This window comes from Dromaius novaehollandiae, chromosome 1 (genome assembly GCF_036370855.1).
Source record: "Dromaius novaehollandiae isolate bDroNov1 chromosome 1, bDroNov1.hap1, whole genome shotgun sequence".
Taxonomy (NCBI): domain Eukaryota; kingdom Metazoa; phylum Chordata; class Aves; order Casuariiformes; family Dromaiidae; genus Dromaius; species Dromaius novaehollandiae.
In genome coordinates this window covers 16521833-16540204 of record NC_088098.1, presented here as the reverse complement: position 1 = coordinate 16540204, position 18372 = coordinate 16521833, and positions in this window count along the sequence as shown.

Below are 18372 nucleotides of genomic sequence, written 5' to 3'. Positions count from 1 at the left end.
CTGAATGACTGACAACAAAAAAAACAACAAAGTTCTCTAATGGATATACTTGATTTCTGAGATTGGAGTAGTGTTGTTCATGATCATTTCAACATAAATCTATGTTGAAAAGGTCGTTGATTTACACTTTGGGTTGTATGCGGGCAGTAAAAGAGAATGCAGAGGTTTTGTGATGGTCTGCTGAGTGATTCGGACTAGAAAATAGATTTTAATAAATATCTAGGCGTATAACTCTTTCCTTTCCTTCTCCCAAATATCCCTCCATACTATGTTACTGTTTGTGCAGCTGGCAAAGACAGTTTTAGTAATATCTCAAATCTGCATGGTCAAGAAAAGGAAACATTCTTGATTCTTTTTCTACCTACAGATCACCTACATTGACAGGCACCTCATTATTCCTTGTATTTCAGTTAAATTTACCCTCTAGTCATAGATCGTTTTTGAGGAGTGCCTGTGACTTTTTCAGGCCCGTTTCAGACCTTTCTCTGGTAAGTGGAATGGTGGCATTTAACTAGTGTAACTAGTGTGGGAAGTTGCTATTTGTCAAGGTCTGTCTTTCCTTCCTTGGTAGAAAAAGGCAGCAGAAGGCTGCTGAAAATTTGCTGTTGAACAGTGTTTAAACAAATAGCAATAATAACTATAATATAGGTATTAAACAGATATACAAAATAGGAAACAAAGGCTGAGATTTGTCATATCCTGAAATAATTATTATAAAGTGTTCATATTTCTGGAAAAATCAGGGTTTTTTTTTAATGGCATAGCAAAAGTTCTTATACTGGAAGGAGGGAAGTGTCCAAACATGGATACACTGGATATGTATTTTGATTAGTACATGTAGCTGAGATAAATTTACTATCCCCTTTTGCCTACCACTTTTAGAGAAGAGTTTATCATTGAGTTTATTAAAGACTTTGCAGAAGCAGAAAGGTAGGAAAACAAGGAACACCAGAATGAGAAGAGAAAATCTCTGTTATTTAAATCTGAATTATTCACTGCCTGGTGTTTGTTATTCTGCTTTAAAAATACTTCAGTCACTTTACTGCATAGCCAGAAAGAGAGTGACTTAGTCAGCATTTTAGCTGAGTGATTGCATAGAATCACAAATTTTAATAATGGATTATGCAAGTTAGCTAGTTTTTAACTATTAACAGAGGCATAATTTCTGTAAAACTCTGAGTGCATTTCTAAAAAAAATTAGAAAAAATCTATGAAAAAACTGTTAGCTTGAGCACTCAGCATTTTAAATAAATATTTCTTGAGACAATCTGTTAAAATAAAAAGAAAATGCAAGATAGAAGAGATTCAGGGTACTTCAGCCTCTCGTCGCAGGGCTCTACAAAATCTCACATGGGGCGACTCTATGTAGATCAGTTACCCTGTGGGCTTTGCTGGAACTCGTTTGGGGCAGACAGCATCTGAATTCTCAGTTCTTCAATTCTATAGTGGCAATTCATCCAGAAACAACCCCTTAGACTCTCCCAGATCTGACTGCCTTCTTTACACTTTCCTTTTCATCATATCATTCTCATATCTGTTAGTAACTTAATGAGTGCGTGAATGACAGTCACTGCATACATAAAATAACAGTTTTCAACCAAATATGCACAGCTGTGTCCTTCACGTTTTCTATAATCTCATTGTATCTACTTTGCTAGTGAACGACAAGGTATCTGGAGTAAAAAGGGAGTTGAATTTCATGTAGAACTACTTTGGTAAGGAAATCTTTTCAAAAAGTATTTAATATTCTGCAGTCATACTATCAGCTCCTGAAAAACACCACATTATTTCAGTAACCTCCAGGCTAAATAAAGTTTGCTCAAGGTCATGGCCTTTAATGAGTTCCATGGATATCCTTCCAGACTTACTGAATATATTCAAATGTATGCTATACCTTACCTACAAACATAAATAGTTTATTAAAAATGTAGTATTCCTCTTCTTAAATGATAAGGCAGGAAATTAATTAGGATCATTTTAGCATTTCTACAGAGCAGAACTCAATTTTTTAGATTCTACCAGATTCTCTATGATATTAGAGATCAAAACAACAGAAAAGTGCACTTGGGAATACAGATAATCTTTTTAAATGAAGGAGTGATGCCTGAGGTGAAAAAAATCAATCTCTCTACATTAAAATAGATATTTTGGCTCATATTTACATAAATATTTGACAGAGGAGAACTTTATAAAGCAAAATATTTTTCAGAGGGATAGTTAAATCTCTATAATGCTCCATGAAGTGTAGTAATAGTTTCAGAAGTTATATTTTATAAATATTTCCTTGAGTTTTTAAAATGTGGAAATTTTAATTAAATGAATGTCTATAACTAAATGTAACCCTAGGAATCCCACCCTGACATTTATGTTGTTTCTAGAAAAGCTATTCATGTCCCCAGCAGTCCGAAAGGCTTAGCAAAATACGTGGTTGTAGCCTTTATCTGTTAGACATTGAGCAGACAATAAATCTATAACTCTAAGATTTGCTTTTCTCTCCATTAATTTTTCCTGCAGTCAGTACAATGGAGATGAACAAATGGAAATTAGAATCTTATTTTTCAGGAATGACTTATTAGACTTACTAGTAATGTTAAAAATGATGACCAGAGTGGTCACATCATACTGAACCAAAAAGCACACAACTGCTGCAATGTTTAATATCCCAGGCTGCCTCTTCATTTTCTTCATGGAATGTGTAGTTTCTTTTTCTTGCATTTAATTTTCATTTGGTCGTATCCTATGATATTAGGATCTTTTGCTACAAACTATTAGCAATAAACCAAATCTAATTTGTTAAAGACCCCCTATAAGATGTTATATTCTATTTTCTTGACAAATGCCTCAAACAGAAAGTTTGAGCCATGTAAATTATGCTTCAGTCCATAACTTCAAAAAAATATACTTTTATTAAATCCAGCTATTCTCTGCTACCAGTATGCACTGTAGAAATGATCATCATTACCTCTTCCTCTAGGTGTGCAGAATCTGACCTAATAATCAAAATTCTGAGGACGATCATCTTTATAGGGATATGTCATTAAAATCAACAATGGGGGTGTCCCACAGGGCTAACTCTTCCCTTAGTTTAGCAAGCTGTAAAAATGTATTTTAAATCACCCCTACAATTCTTATATTTATAAATTACAGAATTAGAAACTGTCACCATCCGGTCACCTATCACATATCCTTTCCAAGTGGTGTGCAGACTGTTTGTAAGTATTTTAGTCATTTGCTGGCTGAAGAGGTGGTGCCCTTCCTTTCTCGTGTAATAAACACAACTAAAATTGAGGGAAATGAAATACTCTTAAAGGACCATAGACAAAATAAGAAATCAGAACTCTGTTTCTGAAAGCTTTATTTTTACATGAGGATTCAACAGAGGTCGGAGATGGGAGTATTATAAACCTCAGAAATATTATACTTTTTTTGTTTTAATTTCCATTAATTTGGGTTCTACAGTACAGGAAGGAGAGGGGAAAGCTTGGAGTGGAGAGAGGTATGCATCTGTGAGGGGTGCTTCTCATGCCGTGTTAATCAATATGTTAACAATTCTATCTGATTCATCACCATCACTAAGACTTGAAAGGAAAGGAAAGGAAAGGAAAGGAAAGGAAAGGAAAGGAAAGGAAAGGAAAGGAAAGGAAAGGAAAGGAAAGGAAAGGAAAGGAAAGGAAAGGAAAGGAAAGGAAAGGAAAGGAAAGGAAAGGAAAGGAAAGGAAAGGAAAGGAAAGGAAAACTCATTCACTTGGAAGAGCTAGAAGAAAAGTTCTTCTCTTTTCTGAATCTATTGCAAAGACATATACAGCCATTTTGCTTTTAAGTTTTCATGCACTGTAACTGCTTTTATGGTGAAGAGAACTCAACTAGATGGTCTTTATAATAACATGCACAGCAAAATGTGAGAATCTTTAATTTGTGTTGTGGTGCACCATAGGGTTTCCTGACTTCTTTGAGTATTCTGAACAAAAAATGAAAATAGAAACAGTGGATATTATGTGTGTCTTCTTTTGCAATACCCTCTGCCATGTAGCATACCTTTTTGCAAGCTTCTTACTTTTTTCAGTTATCTATTCCAAAACCACATGAAGTTCAGAGTTCAAATTCCACTGACATCTAGACTCAGAGAGTGCAGCCTTTGTATGTTTGTTAGAGAACTTTTCCTATTCTTTTATTTTTATTTTTAACCGCCCTCCCCCAAGCCCTCAAAAGCAAAAATGATGATTTCTTAAACAAATCCTTGTCTGCCTATATTTATATTGGAAAAATTTTGAATTTGTTAACAATATTATCAATATTTTGTAAAACTTTCTTTAGCAGTATTCCCAATGAAGTATGATTAAATAAGTTTCAGAACTTACTCCTACATGGGTAAGTTAATGTGTTAATAAGAACGAACAATATATGCTGTAAAAGTAGGAGGTTGTTTTGTTGTTTTTATTCCTCTTCCCTTCCTTTCCCTTCCCTTGCTTTCCCTTCCTTTCCCTTCCCTTCTCTTCCTTCTCTCTTTCTCTCTCATGAAATCTTGTGTCCACACCAAAACCACATTTAGCAAATCACATCTCCCTAGCTGTGTCTGTCCTATACAAATTTTTTTTTAACAATCTCTCCACAGTCCAAGAAAGTTGATGGAGAGTGGTGGCATAAGCAGTCTGCATGTGATTATTGTATTTGGTGTGTTACGAGAGGTGGGAAGCTGGACTAGCGAGCAGTGAGACATGCTAATGTGAAATTACATTGCAGGACTTACACGAGCAGCTGGAAGGAATGTAAACCCTGGCACACTCTGCTTATCATAATACAAGAAAGAAAGATTACTGATGAAGAAACAGGGAGTCACTCACTCTTGCAGAGTGAATGTGCCACCAGTGTTTTCTGCACCTCTTCTGAGCATAGCTCCTGCAAGGGCTCTCTTCTAGCTACTCCCATTTTCCTCTTCTCTTGCTCGTGGGTAACCTGCTTTGATCAGACTCTCAGCTGTACTGCCAGACTCTGCAGGGTTAATGGACTCCCACTGTGTTTGGGTTTTTAATCCAGTTTATTACTATATTAAAATTTGATTTACTTACAAGTATGGAAATTATATTATATGACTCAATCATGTGCTTTGACACAAGCCTACAGTAGGAAGAAAGATATATTACTACACGCCTGGAAAAGTGAGGGATGAGATCTAGGATGAAAGTGGAATATATCTACTGGCACGTTAAAAGTACAGCACATATTTACTCCTTCAGAACAAGTTACTCGTACGCAATTTCACAGTCATCAGTGAAACTCTATTAGTTACTGCAGACAAAATTTGAGAATGGTTATTTGATGCTTATGAAATTAGCGGAGAATGAAAATTTCAAAATATCTGAGTCTCTTAGACTTGGGTGAAGCATGAGCAGGCTTTTCCATCTGTCAGTTTTTCAATTGTGCCAACAAGTTGCAGGTTCAGAAAAGGAGAACCAAAATATGTTCAGAATGATCCAGACTATTATTAATTTAGTTATCAGTTTAGATATGAAAAACTTTCTGGGGCTAAGTCTTGGTCAGCTAACAGTTTTAATGATTTTAATGAATACACTGACATATTTGGAATTCGAGACAGGCCTTTGAGTTATTATAAAGTGGTGTCAATGCTTTTCAGCTATTACTGTTTCAGAAGGCAATGTCATCTAGTTGCTATATTAGTTGAAGACTTTTGACTCACTGAAGAGCTGGGTTATTGATTTGTCCAAAGCGAGTACTTCTGTCTCCTGATGTTGGTTGACCAGAAGCTAATTTGAAATGTCAAACAAAGCAATCCTTCTTGTACTTGAAAAAACACAACCCCTTCCTCCCACCCCTGCCAAAAAAGGGGAGGGTGGGTGGAAGCGACTGGAACGAACAGGCCACAACTAATTCTTTGATGATTTCAGATCGTCCTTTTTCCAGAATGTGAATCTGATTTTGATCTCTGTTGAAGTGAGTCATCACAGTAAAAGTGAAAACAGGTAAATGAAATATATGCTTGTAAGCTAACCTCCTGACAGACATTTTTCTCACATCTGTGAGAATATGTGAAGGATAAGGAAACTCAACACATTTGTTTTCCTGGAGTTTTCTATGAATGATCTGATTCTGAAAATGCTGATGGGAATTATGTCTCTGTCTATTCCCTGAATAGCTTTCAGACACGACCTTTCAAAGCCGTAGCTGTCCAAAATCCTTGGTGAAATGTATTTCATGTTATTATTAATAGAGTGTTATTTAGAGCTCTATGGATAGATACATACAAGATAACAAAGCCCCGAGAACAGATTATAGACTCACATAAATTACTGTACTTCAATTGTTCTCAATGAGATTAGGACAATATTCACCTGTTGAGGACCTGCTCGTTGTTACACTAACATTAACTGACAGTGTTACCTATACAAGTTTAATGAAAGCTGGCCATACTACTTCACAGTTACATTTTCTTCTTGTACACTGGCAAGTTTCTGCTGTTTTAGGGAGCCAAGAATTTTTTATTCTAATTCCCAGAATTGTTCAATCCCAGAGCATCTCATACTATATATTCATATATTTTTAGAATAATATTGAAGCTGAGGGGCTTAATTTAATTACATGATCTCATGCTAGGTCAGTGTCATTTTCCTTTAGGATAATGGAATTTTCATAACTAATTTACCCTAGTAGCTGTGAAGCTTGCGTACATTTAAAGATTGACTGTTTCATAAGAGAATTTCTTAATATCTGAGAGAAAGGCATAAAGCTGTTAAAGTATAAATCGTTAATTTGGTTGATTTCTTTGTGTCCACAGGGGCAAGATAGTCTCCTTTCAATTGTATTACAGATCCTCATGGGAGGACTGCCTAGACTTTGGACAGTAGAATATTGCACAGAAGATTTTGATATTGCTATAGGAGAAGAGACCATCAAATGGCTGCATTTAAAGATGGCTAACTTTGAATATTTACAGAGTAACCTGTATATTTAAAAGCAGACCAAAAAAAAGAGGCTAATTTCATATAGTTTTGAAGGCTTACAGTTTCCTGATACACCCATTTCCTAAGTGAGTCAGGGGTCGCAACAGTAGTTTTAGCATGTGAACAACACTGTAGGGAAGGGAGGTGCAGGAGGACTGTGAAATAGTAAACTTATTTTATATTCTGAGGTTATGAAATACAGTTCTAATGTTTACCACATTTTGTGTAAATGATTGTTTCTTGCCTATATCTTGTCTGTGGCTTTCAGTCTTTGGAATGGTTTGAGATAAGTTGAAGACTAATAAATTTTTGAAAACGTTAGCCACAGCATTTATCAGAATATATATCTTATGTTCAGCTTTCTATACCTACTGAGAAATAATAGATTATAAACATTTTGTCAGTGTAAGTAAAAAATGTTAAAACAAAACCAGTTGTTATGTTGTGCAGTTAAAAGTATCACATAATCTTTCATCAAAGATGTGTTATATATCCATATATAAAACAACTGTGATATTTAAATTTGAGATACTTTATATTCCTAAGTTGTATGCATCCTCTCTTTCATAACCTTTGTTCAAAACCACATGCTGTACAATTCCTCCAGTGTTTTTGTACTCTCAGAGGAATGAACAGGATAAATGCATAGATCAAGAAGGGTGCACTTCTCTCTCCAGAGAGCAATTAGTGATCATTTGCATAGTCTCTGCAATCCAAATGTTAAATGAAAGCCATGTGTCCCACATGATGGCTGAATTCTGATCAACCATTTCCCAGAGGGCGTGATAGGAAATCATCATTTCCCAGAACAAGATGTGAGTCTCAGTTTGGACAGCTTCACATTTGAGGACATTACTTCTAATGTACTATGCATATCTGTGTTTCAGGCATATATTTGTAATTTTCAACACTTATTAATGACTGCAGACAAGTTTCCACATGCATCTGTTTTTAACCTTTCCATTCCTTTTTTTCTGGCTCAGTATCTTATGATGCATTTTACAGATATTTTTTCCAGATTCGTAGCAAGAAACCAAAACAATAAGCAGATTATTCTCAGAATTAGCCCCTCCCTTTCCTAGAATGCTGAACATATCCTTCTTTACAGAACATTTCCAAGATTTTTCTATACCAGAGACCAGGATTTCTTGTCTATCTTTCTTTTTTTCTTACTCCACTTTTCTCTTTCCCCTCTCTTTGCTTCCTTTTTAGCACATCATTGCTTCCTCAGTCCTATGTGTGAATTTGGTCTAGTGTCTTAACATTGTTACACTAAATTTTCAGACAACTTTCCATTTGGTCTTCTTCAATCTAGTCACCATCCTGTCCATCCCACTAAAGCTATCCTCACAATAATCTCTAGTGACAACCACTTGTTCTAATTTATGGGCGTTTTTCCAATTCTCCTGGTCAGTTTGATGTTTTTTGATCTTCCTTTCCCTCTCTTCCTCTTCTTTTCCCTCTCTTCCACTCCTCTTCCCTCTTTTTTTTCCTCTCTCTCTCTTTCAGTGAAAAACCGTGGGATTTCTTTAACTGTGGTGAGCACTTAATCACAAGTTCAAGTCCTGTTCCTCTTGCTTAAGAGAACCTGTGTCTTCTTTAACCAGCATGTATGTTATAATCATAGAGCACTTGCCTATCCAGAAGAGAAGGTCCATCTCTATTTAAAAGAAGAAGAGGAAGAGAAAGAGGAAGAAGAAGAAGAAGATCAGAACTTTCAGTTAATCACAGCATAAGAATATTAAACTAAAAAAGGATGAAAAAAATCTTGTCAAATTATAATATTTTAGTTGCACTTAGATCATGATATATAGTAAAAAAAGTTGTGAATTAGCCTTTTTGAATAAATAAAGCATGTTCCACATAGGAAAATTAAGTAGTGTATTCTCTAAAAACTTCCATTTGCTTTTAATATCCACTAAAATCTGGCATTTGTGTATATATATATATTTTAATCTTCTGTCACTGGTAATTTCTCCACAGAACAAGAATTTAGCTGTATTAAAATACCCTTTTCTGATGGCTTCATACTAGTTACTAAACTTGGCATTTTTTATTTTTGTTTTAAATTAATTATTTTTATGGAGCTATCCACAGTTCTCTGTCAAGACTGAAGCCACAATATGACAGCAGCTATTCAAACACAAGCAAAGTAGTTTTTATAAAAAAAGTAGTCTTTATAAAGAGCTTTCTACAGACAAATCACACAAATGCTTTATTTTTGTGAACAGTCTGAGTACAAACATCTTTATTTGTCTATATGATTTATGGAAGTGGGTCAGGGCCCTGAGTGCACCCTGAGCCCATAGCTGCCTTGGGGGCCCTTGCGGGACCTTCCCCCCTCTCCCCCCACCCAGCACCCCGGCTGCAGCCTGGAACCCCCCTCTCCACCTGACCCTGGGCTGCCTGAGCTCGGCAGTGGGTGCATCCATTCCCACTTTACATTCTGGGCAAATAAGGTATAAGATATCTGTATGTTCTGGTATTTTTATATTTTGTGTTCAAAGAACAGACAACCTGTATTACACTGGCTTAATCTAAATCACATTGCAGGCAATGGCTTATATATATTTACTTGAAACTGAGCTTCACTGCAAACTGAGTATTAAAATTGTGTCTGTCACATGAAGTGACATATTGAATATGTATTTTTCATAAGAAGATGAATTATCTTTACCAGTTCCTAGCAAATTTCAAATGATAACGTCTGGTCTGCAGTCCAGATCAGGTGTTTAAGATATCATTAAAATAAATGTGCTGTTTAAATAGAAAGTTACGCCTTAAATCTGATTTACAACCAATTTACTGCAGAAGATCCTAACTCACATTATTTCATGTCTTCATGTTTGCTGATACAAGATTTTCATGTAAGTAAGGAATATGGTATACAGATAAAGCTCAATGTCAAGGAGCACAGATTCCAGATTAGTATATTTTGATAAAAGAGAAATCATTTTCAAAATTGAAACTGCTAATGTTCAGTTGTAAGAAACTTATTGTAGGTGTGTGGTTCACTGATAATTATTTAACTAGTGACTTGACCATAGATGCTTGGTGTTTTTATTTCCTGAACAAGATCCAACTAAAAGCTTACCATCTGTCATAAATCTTTGTCTCCATGTAGCTTTCAATGCAAGTGACATACATTTGTATTCAAGCATTAGCCTATCTTTCACGCACTGGTGTCAAGTTATCAAGACATTTACTAGGATTTTTTTTTTTTTTTTAATTTAGCCAAAGGTTCAAAGGTTCTTAGAGCCATTTTGCAATATATCTCAGTTACACTCAAGGAACATTTGTAATCCCACAGTAGACTTGGTGGATGTGGGGCCAACAAGAATTTCATAGGAAAGCCATGACTCCGGGGAGGAGTTCGGACAACGATCACAAATTACAATTCTTTGGATCTGGAAGTGGGGAAGGTGTTTTAAAAACAATTTAAAAAACACAGTGAATGCTTAGAGTTGCCAGAACAGTAACATTTATTTTCTGTAAACAAATTCTAAAAGTTGCAGCATGTATGCCTTTTCTATAAAATATTTATTTCTATTTGAAATCAAACTATGAATTTATTTGTATTCTCTGTGGTAAGAATCAGATTCTTTTGGTCATATTAAAGCCATCAAAGACTCTAATGGCACTTAGGATATCCCACCATGTCTACGTGGGGTGGTAGATATCTCACAGGATCTGTGAGAGTTCAATTCCCTTTTGGGGAGGCAGCTGGAGCAAGGCACCTTACCCTTTGAAATAAAAATGGCACTGGATGTCGACCCAGCTGCGTACATCAGGATTAGTTCAATCCTGCTCTAGGGTGGAGATGACTATAGTGACTAGATCTCCATTGACTATAACAGGCATTACATGATAATTTCCGTTCAGATTGAAGATTCATAAACTGCAACACCTAGAATGAGTAGACACTTTGAATAAAATGAGAGTTTGTTTTCCTATGTTGGCCTAGAAATTGCAATATTCTTCATTATCTGTCTACTTCTTGTAAGGGCAGTAAAGGTATGAATTATTGTTTTCTCAGGAAATGAATTTGTATTTCGCTTCCTCCATGCCCCAATTTTATTTGCCTCATAAAAAAGACAGGAATAATATACTACAAGCCAAAAGCCATGGCTGTATGTGTATTTAATAGTAAAAGTGAATACAGATCTTCATTATACATTATGATAAGAATGAAATGCGTTCCTAGAAGAGTACTTGATTATTGCAATCTAAATTTGAAAGGAAGAAGGCTAGAATGAATGAAATGAATGATAAATACATATCCACTTGGAATCCAAAAATGTAGCTGGTATTTATTAAAGTTACTAAGCATACTAAGGTGTCCTAGGTGCTTTAAAAGGAAATATCCTAATACAGAGATATGATTGGATGCAAAAAAGATTTTGAAAGTCAAGGGTTAAAGTCTTAAAAACACACTTTGTGGATGCCTGAATCTTGTAATAGAATCCAGAATTTCTTATTAGGAGTGTAGTTTCTAAATACAGCTCAAGGTGAGGATTAGACATCCCCCAAAAGACCCCTGATAGAGAGATGACTGCTGTGACTTGTGTCTTCCACATCACCCGAAGGAAGAGGTGGTGGCATGCCCACAATAACCCCTCACAGTTTGTGAGTGTTGCTCATGGCACTGAGAAACCTCCAGTACTCAGTTCTCTTGACTCAGAGGCAGCTTTACAAAAAGCAGTCCTAACAAGACCAATGCTCTAGCACAAAAACTATTAGCACAGTACCAAAAAGAAATGTCACATGGCAGAAAGCCCATGAGTGGATGCCCCAACATTTTTTTTTGTAAGTTCTTTGCCCCTATAATGCATATAACATGCACTGTCTGAAAACAATTGTTTGGCTGTAACAAGGTACTGAAATGAAAAACATGAAAGTATAGCTCCCTAAGAACTTTTATTTGCTTATAGTTCCAGCGTGCTGAGAAACCTTCACATACATACGTGCATACACACACACACACACACACACACACACACACACACACACACACACACACCCCTTAGTACTTGCTTTCCATAAAAGTGCAAAGGGACTGATTGTTTCTGAGAGCAATTCACTTGATTGGCATCTGAAGTTCTGGAAATTTGACTTTGTTAGAAATCTAATTTTGCACCTAACAGTAAAGAAGTAATCAGACTTTTAAAGTATGATTAGTAAAGACTATTAGTGTTGAAATAGGCTGGAGGGTTATTTTTCATGATTAGCTATTCAGCACATCAGGTCTTGCTTCAGCCACTCCTCAGTTTTCATATCTCCTGGAGGTGTGCATGTACAATTTAGCTTCATTTTTTTTTAATAAACCAAAATTATTATTTTATAATTATTCACATTGAGATAGAATTTTGGAAGGGAGTAATCTTTCCCTGTGTCCTTCACTAAATTAGATGGCTAAGATTTTTTTGCCTTCCTCAAACCTGAAATAGTCTTCAAGAAGACATATGATTTCCTTCAGTGCTTTGCCTGTGGCAGAAATGTATCATATTCCCTTGGCCATGGCAATTGTTAGAAATCTATTTTCCTAGTCTGTGTTTCTGTAGTTTTATTTCCCCTAAATACATGCACATAGAAATCTGGAGTAATTTATATAATCTTTTTATTATGCTGTTAGGATACCTATTCGTATCATTCAAAATATCTGTAAAAATTAAGTGTAACTCTCAAGGTAATCTCCAGTGTTGTATGACTTATATGCCACCCGAAATCGATAAGTTATTTTGATAAGTTTTATATCTGTCTGTGTGTGTGTGTGTGTGTGTGTGTATAAATATATATTCTTTAAGGTGCATGTCTGTTTATATTTTTTAGAAATTTTATAATTCATTAGAATAAATTTGCCCCTGTTCTATAAGCACTGTCCTAAGCATTAGAAATGTAACTGACAGACGTAAAGTCGCCTTTGGAGTGTAAGCACAAAGCTTCAATAGCCAGGTAAAAATGTTTAATATAACAATTATTTGCTTTTTAATTTAAAGAACAATAATCTTGAACTAGGAATATTTGAGTTGCCTAGTTTGAGTTCACATGGTATTGTTCTGACTAATTTAAAATCTTATTTTGATTTCCACTTATCAGTGAGTTAGATGGAAAGAACTCTGTGCAAGAGAATAACTTGATAATGGTACACTTCTGAGAGCACAATGGAGAGAGGAAAAAAAAGAAAAAAAGCCACAATGTATCTTTGATGTATTGCCTTTTTCTTAGAGTTAAAGGCTGGAGTGGCATAATGGGTCTTTAATCCCTAAATTCGACAAAGAATTCCCTAGCTGAGAAAAGAGCAGACAACAACTGCCTTCTGGCTCTCTCCTGTAATAAGTTTGTCTTTTTTTCCACAGAAGTTCTATACCACACAGGACTGTGGGAATTCTTGGTCTAAAAGGCTCTGTTGGACTACCTTTAAGTTTCTGATCTTTTTCCTAAATGTCTATCTAGATTGTGTAGCTGTTTGTTTTTGTTTAACCATGGTTTATTATAAATATAAAATATAAGCATGCATATATTCATATATAAAATATAAATACATATGTGCATAATATGCATAAACAGTACCAGCAGCAAAATCTTAGGCCTGTTCCTCACAGCTCTGTATGCCTAACCATTGGGCTACAAAGTTAGACCCCCTTCAATTGAAAGAACCTTATTAAACCATTTTCATATACAAAGTATTATTTTCCTCTGTCATAGTTTGCTTTCAGGTTTGAGCATACAGGTGTTGTCATTAAAATTTCCTAATCCATATATTTACCTATTTTTGCAATAAAAGTATCTTTCTGTTTTTCCCATTACTTTTTGTCTGCTAAATAGATAAACTGTCTTGCATAATTTCTATTATCTTTTGTATTATTATAGATCTAGATGATATGTTTCACTGGGTTCTAATGGAAACTATGGTAGCTATGTAATTTTGGTTATTAAATATTAGTTTTATAAGGAAGAAGATTGCAAAGTGGGGGATATTATAAGACTGCACAATAACTGATTAAGTGACATTTATGTTCTTTGTTACAGCACTGATGATATCAAACAACTCCAAGATAAAACCTCCTCTCTGACCACTTTTTTGAATATTCTAGTTTTTGTTGATGTTGGTTTTTTTATTAACCTTATGAACATGCTCCGAAACACATACAGTCCATATATATAATTCTTGTTTTGCAAGAGTCTTTTCATTTCCGTCTGTTCCTTCTCAAGTGATCTGTAGTCAGCTTGATCAGTACAATACAAAATAACTCATATATATAATGTAATAACTCACCCCATCTCTGTCTGTTCTGTCATACTTCATTTATTTCACCCCCTGCCACTCGCCTTTCGAGAACTTAATTTAAACTATAGATTATGACTCATTTCTGATGCCTGAATATAAAAGGCAATTCAGAGATGTTCATAATTAAGAAAGTGAATTATATACAGACAGTCAGGAGAGGAAAGAAAGGAAACAAAGAAGGAATTTTAAGTTAGAGTTTTAAAAATATTTTAGATACACATGCACTAAATGTTTCATTTTAAATTTATTTCTTTATGTACATTTGCTAGTCTTCTGGTAAAATACCTGTGCCCACCAGGAAGTTTTTCCTTGGATTGATTTGGCCTTTAGCGCCATGCCACATCTGTGTCTCATACATAGATTATACTCTGAGATCTAATCTGAGACCTAAAAGGCTCATGTAACTCTGTAGTAACTTTCAATCAGCCATTCGGCTTCTTGGATTTCCAGGACTTTCTCTCTCATGCACGTTTTCAAACTTCAAACACAAAGTTTTAAATAAAAAAGTTTTCAGGGTCATGTGACACATTTTAAGACACAACCTGGAGTGGGGGGGAGGAAGTCCCTGTTTTTTTCCTTGAGAAAATTCAAGCAATAGCAGAGTTGGCTTTTGTGTACTGATACATATCAGTTTATCCCCAGATCAGCAGCTTTCGGCACTGGCAAATGGGCACATGGGCTCAACCCTCAAGTGCAGGTTTATCTGCATTGCAGCTGTCACTTTCTTATACGCTGGGAGCGTAATACCATGCCAGCAGTCTCAGAGAATTACACCGAGCTGAGCACAGACTCGCCATCATGCTCGTCATCATTTGCTCCTCAATTCTGAGCATTAGAGGAAGATGAAACCACAGCAAGTATGTTAGGCTAATGGGTGTATGCTTGGATCTCCTAAGGGATGCAATGAAATATTCAGTTTCCACCTGGACAGTCTGAGACAGAATGAAAGGATGCTGGGAAAGTGCCTTATCCACAACATAAACTCCAGTAACTTTCAGGCCTACAGCAAATCTCACCATCTGGCCCATATGGACACTCATCTGCATGTACCACCTCTTTCTCAGACATACAGTTTTATATCATAAAGTTACTCTGTTTTATTCTATCGAATTTGTAGAATGATTTCATAGAAAGAAAGGCCTTTCTCGTGTGTTTTTCCTACAGCCATCTTAACTTCAAGCAGTTTGGCATTTATTTTACTGTTTTTGAAACATAGCCAATGAAGGCCAATATTATTTGATTTTACAGGAGTAATATTTTATACTGCAACTCTTGTTTTTAATGATTGTATGTGCTAAGATTGTAAAGTACTTTGCCATAATTAGGAGGAAGTTCCTCTGCCAGCAGTTGGAAGTCCATGTCCAGGAAAAGAGAGACTAATAAAAGAGACTAATAAAAGGAAAAAAAAAGAGAGAAAGAGAGAGAGAGAGAGCACGAATGCCAGAAAAATATTCCTGAGGAAAAAGAATGAGCTGAAGATTAAGGAAGAATAGGTAGTTCCTCATTGCCCTGCAACTGGACTGAATTAATTTTCTAATTAGAAGTCAAAAAAACTTTTTAGGAAGAATTCTCTTTTCAGAAAGCAAGGAAAATTGTCACCCATGTCATTATTGCTTGAAGCACACATTCTTACAAGTGTCATTGTATAATTATGACTGAATTCTCAGACATACTTAAGTTGAATTTTGTGACATTTTGGATGTCTAGCACCTTTGAAAATTCAATTTATCATTAGACACTGATGAGATGGAAAAGCAGTCTGCAGGAACCACAATATATTTTCACCTACCTACAGTACCACACAAGACGCTGGGTGGAATGTATTGAAAAGCAAGAAGATTAACTATGAAGAAGAACAGCTTATACATTCTTCCTTGGAAATGACACATGTGAGGCAGAAGTTGAGTATTGATTTCATGTGTGAACCCAGTGCTGTGGGCTGTTTGTACTTGGGGTACAAACTGTACAGGGCTGAAGGTGCTTATCAATGGAAGCAGAATTACGATGGCAAAAGTTCCCTTTTTGTATTAGAATACGGCTTCCTTTTCTTCTATATTTTCAATATATACACACTGAAGTTGTACACTTTGACCTCCTCATGCCATTCCAGCTCTGTCATAGGGATTTTTTGACCTTTACACATATTCCTAATTCTTTAATAATTGTTATTTGCTATCTCTGTTTTTCAAAGAAAACAGTAATTGACTCATTTTCATTTTACACCTTAATTCAAATATAAATTTTACTAAGATCCACCTATTTTAACACTGTAAACTATATCTAAAATTCTATCAGAAGAGCATTTAATCAGAAGTACTAAAAGTGGAGATCACATTTGTTACAGCCATTAATAAATTATCTCAAATACATCACATCTACTTAAATATCCTGAAATTTTGAGCCATAATTAGACACAAGAATACAATTTATGACAGGACTACACCAAGCTGAAAAGGTTTCATTTTAACCAGAGCTACTCTCTTGTATCCTAAATCCAAAATGTCACTATAAATTAGTTACTGTTGCAATATAAAATAGAAGATTCTAGCTTAAGGTGAATTGTTAAATATGTATCCTCCAACTTTAAAGAAGACATTTCAAAATGAAAAATTGTTAGTTCCAACTTTTTCAATTTCTGTGTTGTATTAGGTGCCAGAAATGACTTTGAAAATGATAGCCTTTGGGTAAAACAGAATGTGTACAAACTGCTATATTTTACATCTCAATAGTCTAAGTTGACTACATTAATCAACTAGAGGCAGTCATCATGTAGCCAGATAGACACCTTGTAGTTGACCTTGCAGATTTGTTGCTAGTGGACATAAGATTTCCTGAAATGATGTTGATCCTCATTAAGAATGCTGCACTGCGAAGTTCGGGGAGAAAAGGAAAACGGCATCTCAAATTAAACACCTCTTGGTTTTACTACAGGCAGAAGACCCTCCACTGGTATTCCTTGCCTCATCACTTCTAGCAAGAGTCCCCATTTCTGGTTTATTTACCTGGGAAAAAGTAAGAAAATACAAAAAGGGTAGGATTTCCACCTGTCAGGATAAATGAATGGCATGAAGCTGACATTTCAAGGGGCTGTCAGTGGTTTTACTTGCGTACATTTATATAGTGTTTCTCATTATTGATGAGATGAATAAACAAGTCCCCCCTGCTCCCCATTTTCTTGACAAATATATGCTTTAAGCACCTTAGTCCCCTGTCGCGGGACGACCGACTATCTTTACAGTCCTGGACCGTGAGGGTTTCGTGTGGCACAAGGGAGGGGAGGAAGGAGATATACTGCGTGACTCCACAACTTATTTTAAAGATCTAAATTTACTACACAAGTTACAACAGTACAAAGCAACAATTCTTATCAACAGAAACTTAGTTCAACCAGAATACTTATTTTCCAATTCTAATTGATCTTACCCATGCATTGCCTGAGCGGCCAACATACACTCAATCCCAGGGAATTAACTGTGGGAAGGCGTCCCCGTCCCGAGGGGATCCGCAAGTTGGCAGACCAGCTGTCACCCACAAAGAGCCAAAGACCGGGGCCAACCTATTTATACCCTTCAGGCGAAGGTGAAGGTGGAGTTGCAAGGCCAGTTGCAGTTCTCTTTGCGCAGTCGCAGTCCCTGGCTCCTGGCTGTTGCAGGGTTCAACTCTCCTCCGCTGTTATGACAATTGCACCCACAGTCATGCGCTGGGGGGGAAGTAGCCGAACACCCCCAAGGGCAGGCTAGCTGCCTTGAGCACTCTTCAGCACTGAAGAAAGGAGTTTGAGTGACTGTGAATGACTGCTTTACTCTTGCAGTGGTGGTCCAGGGAGAGATCCCATAGCTCAGGTGAGAAGGAGTCAATTCCAGTCTGCAATGATTAACACTGCCCCAGCAGTGAGAGTAGGTGTTATCTCCCAAGGTCCTGACGAGGAAGAGATGGTCCAGACCACCATAATTAAGAGTGTTCCAGCAGTGAGAGGAGGCTTTATTTGCCAGGGTCCTGGCGCCCAAGCAGGCCCTATTTCACAGCTTTGACATCCTCCGGATGCCCAAGCAGGCCTTATCTCAAAGCCTTGACACCCTCCCTTTCAGAGAGTGAAGCACAGGAATGCAGACTGCTTGTAACTGGTGC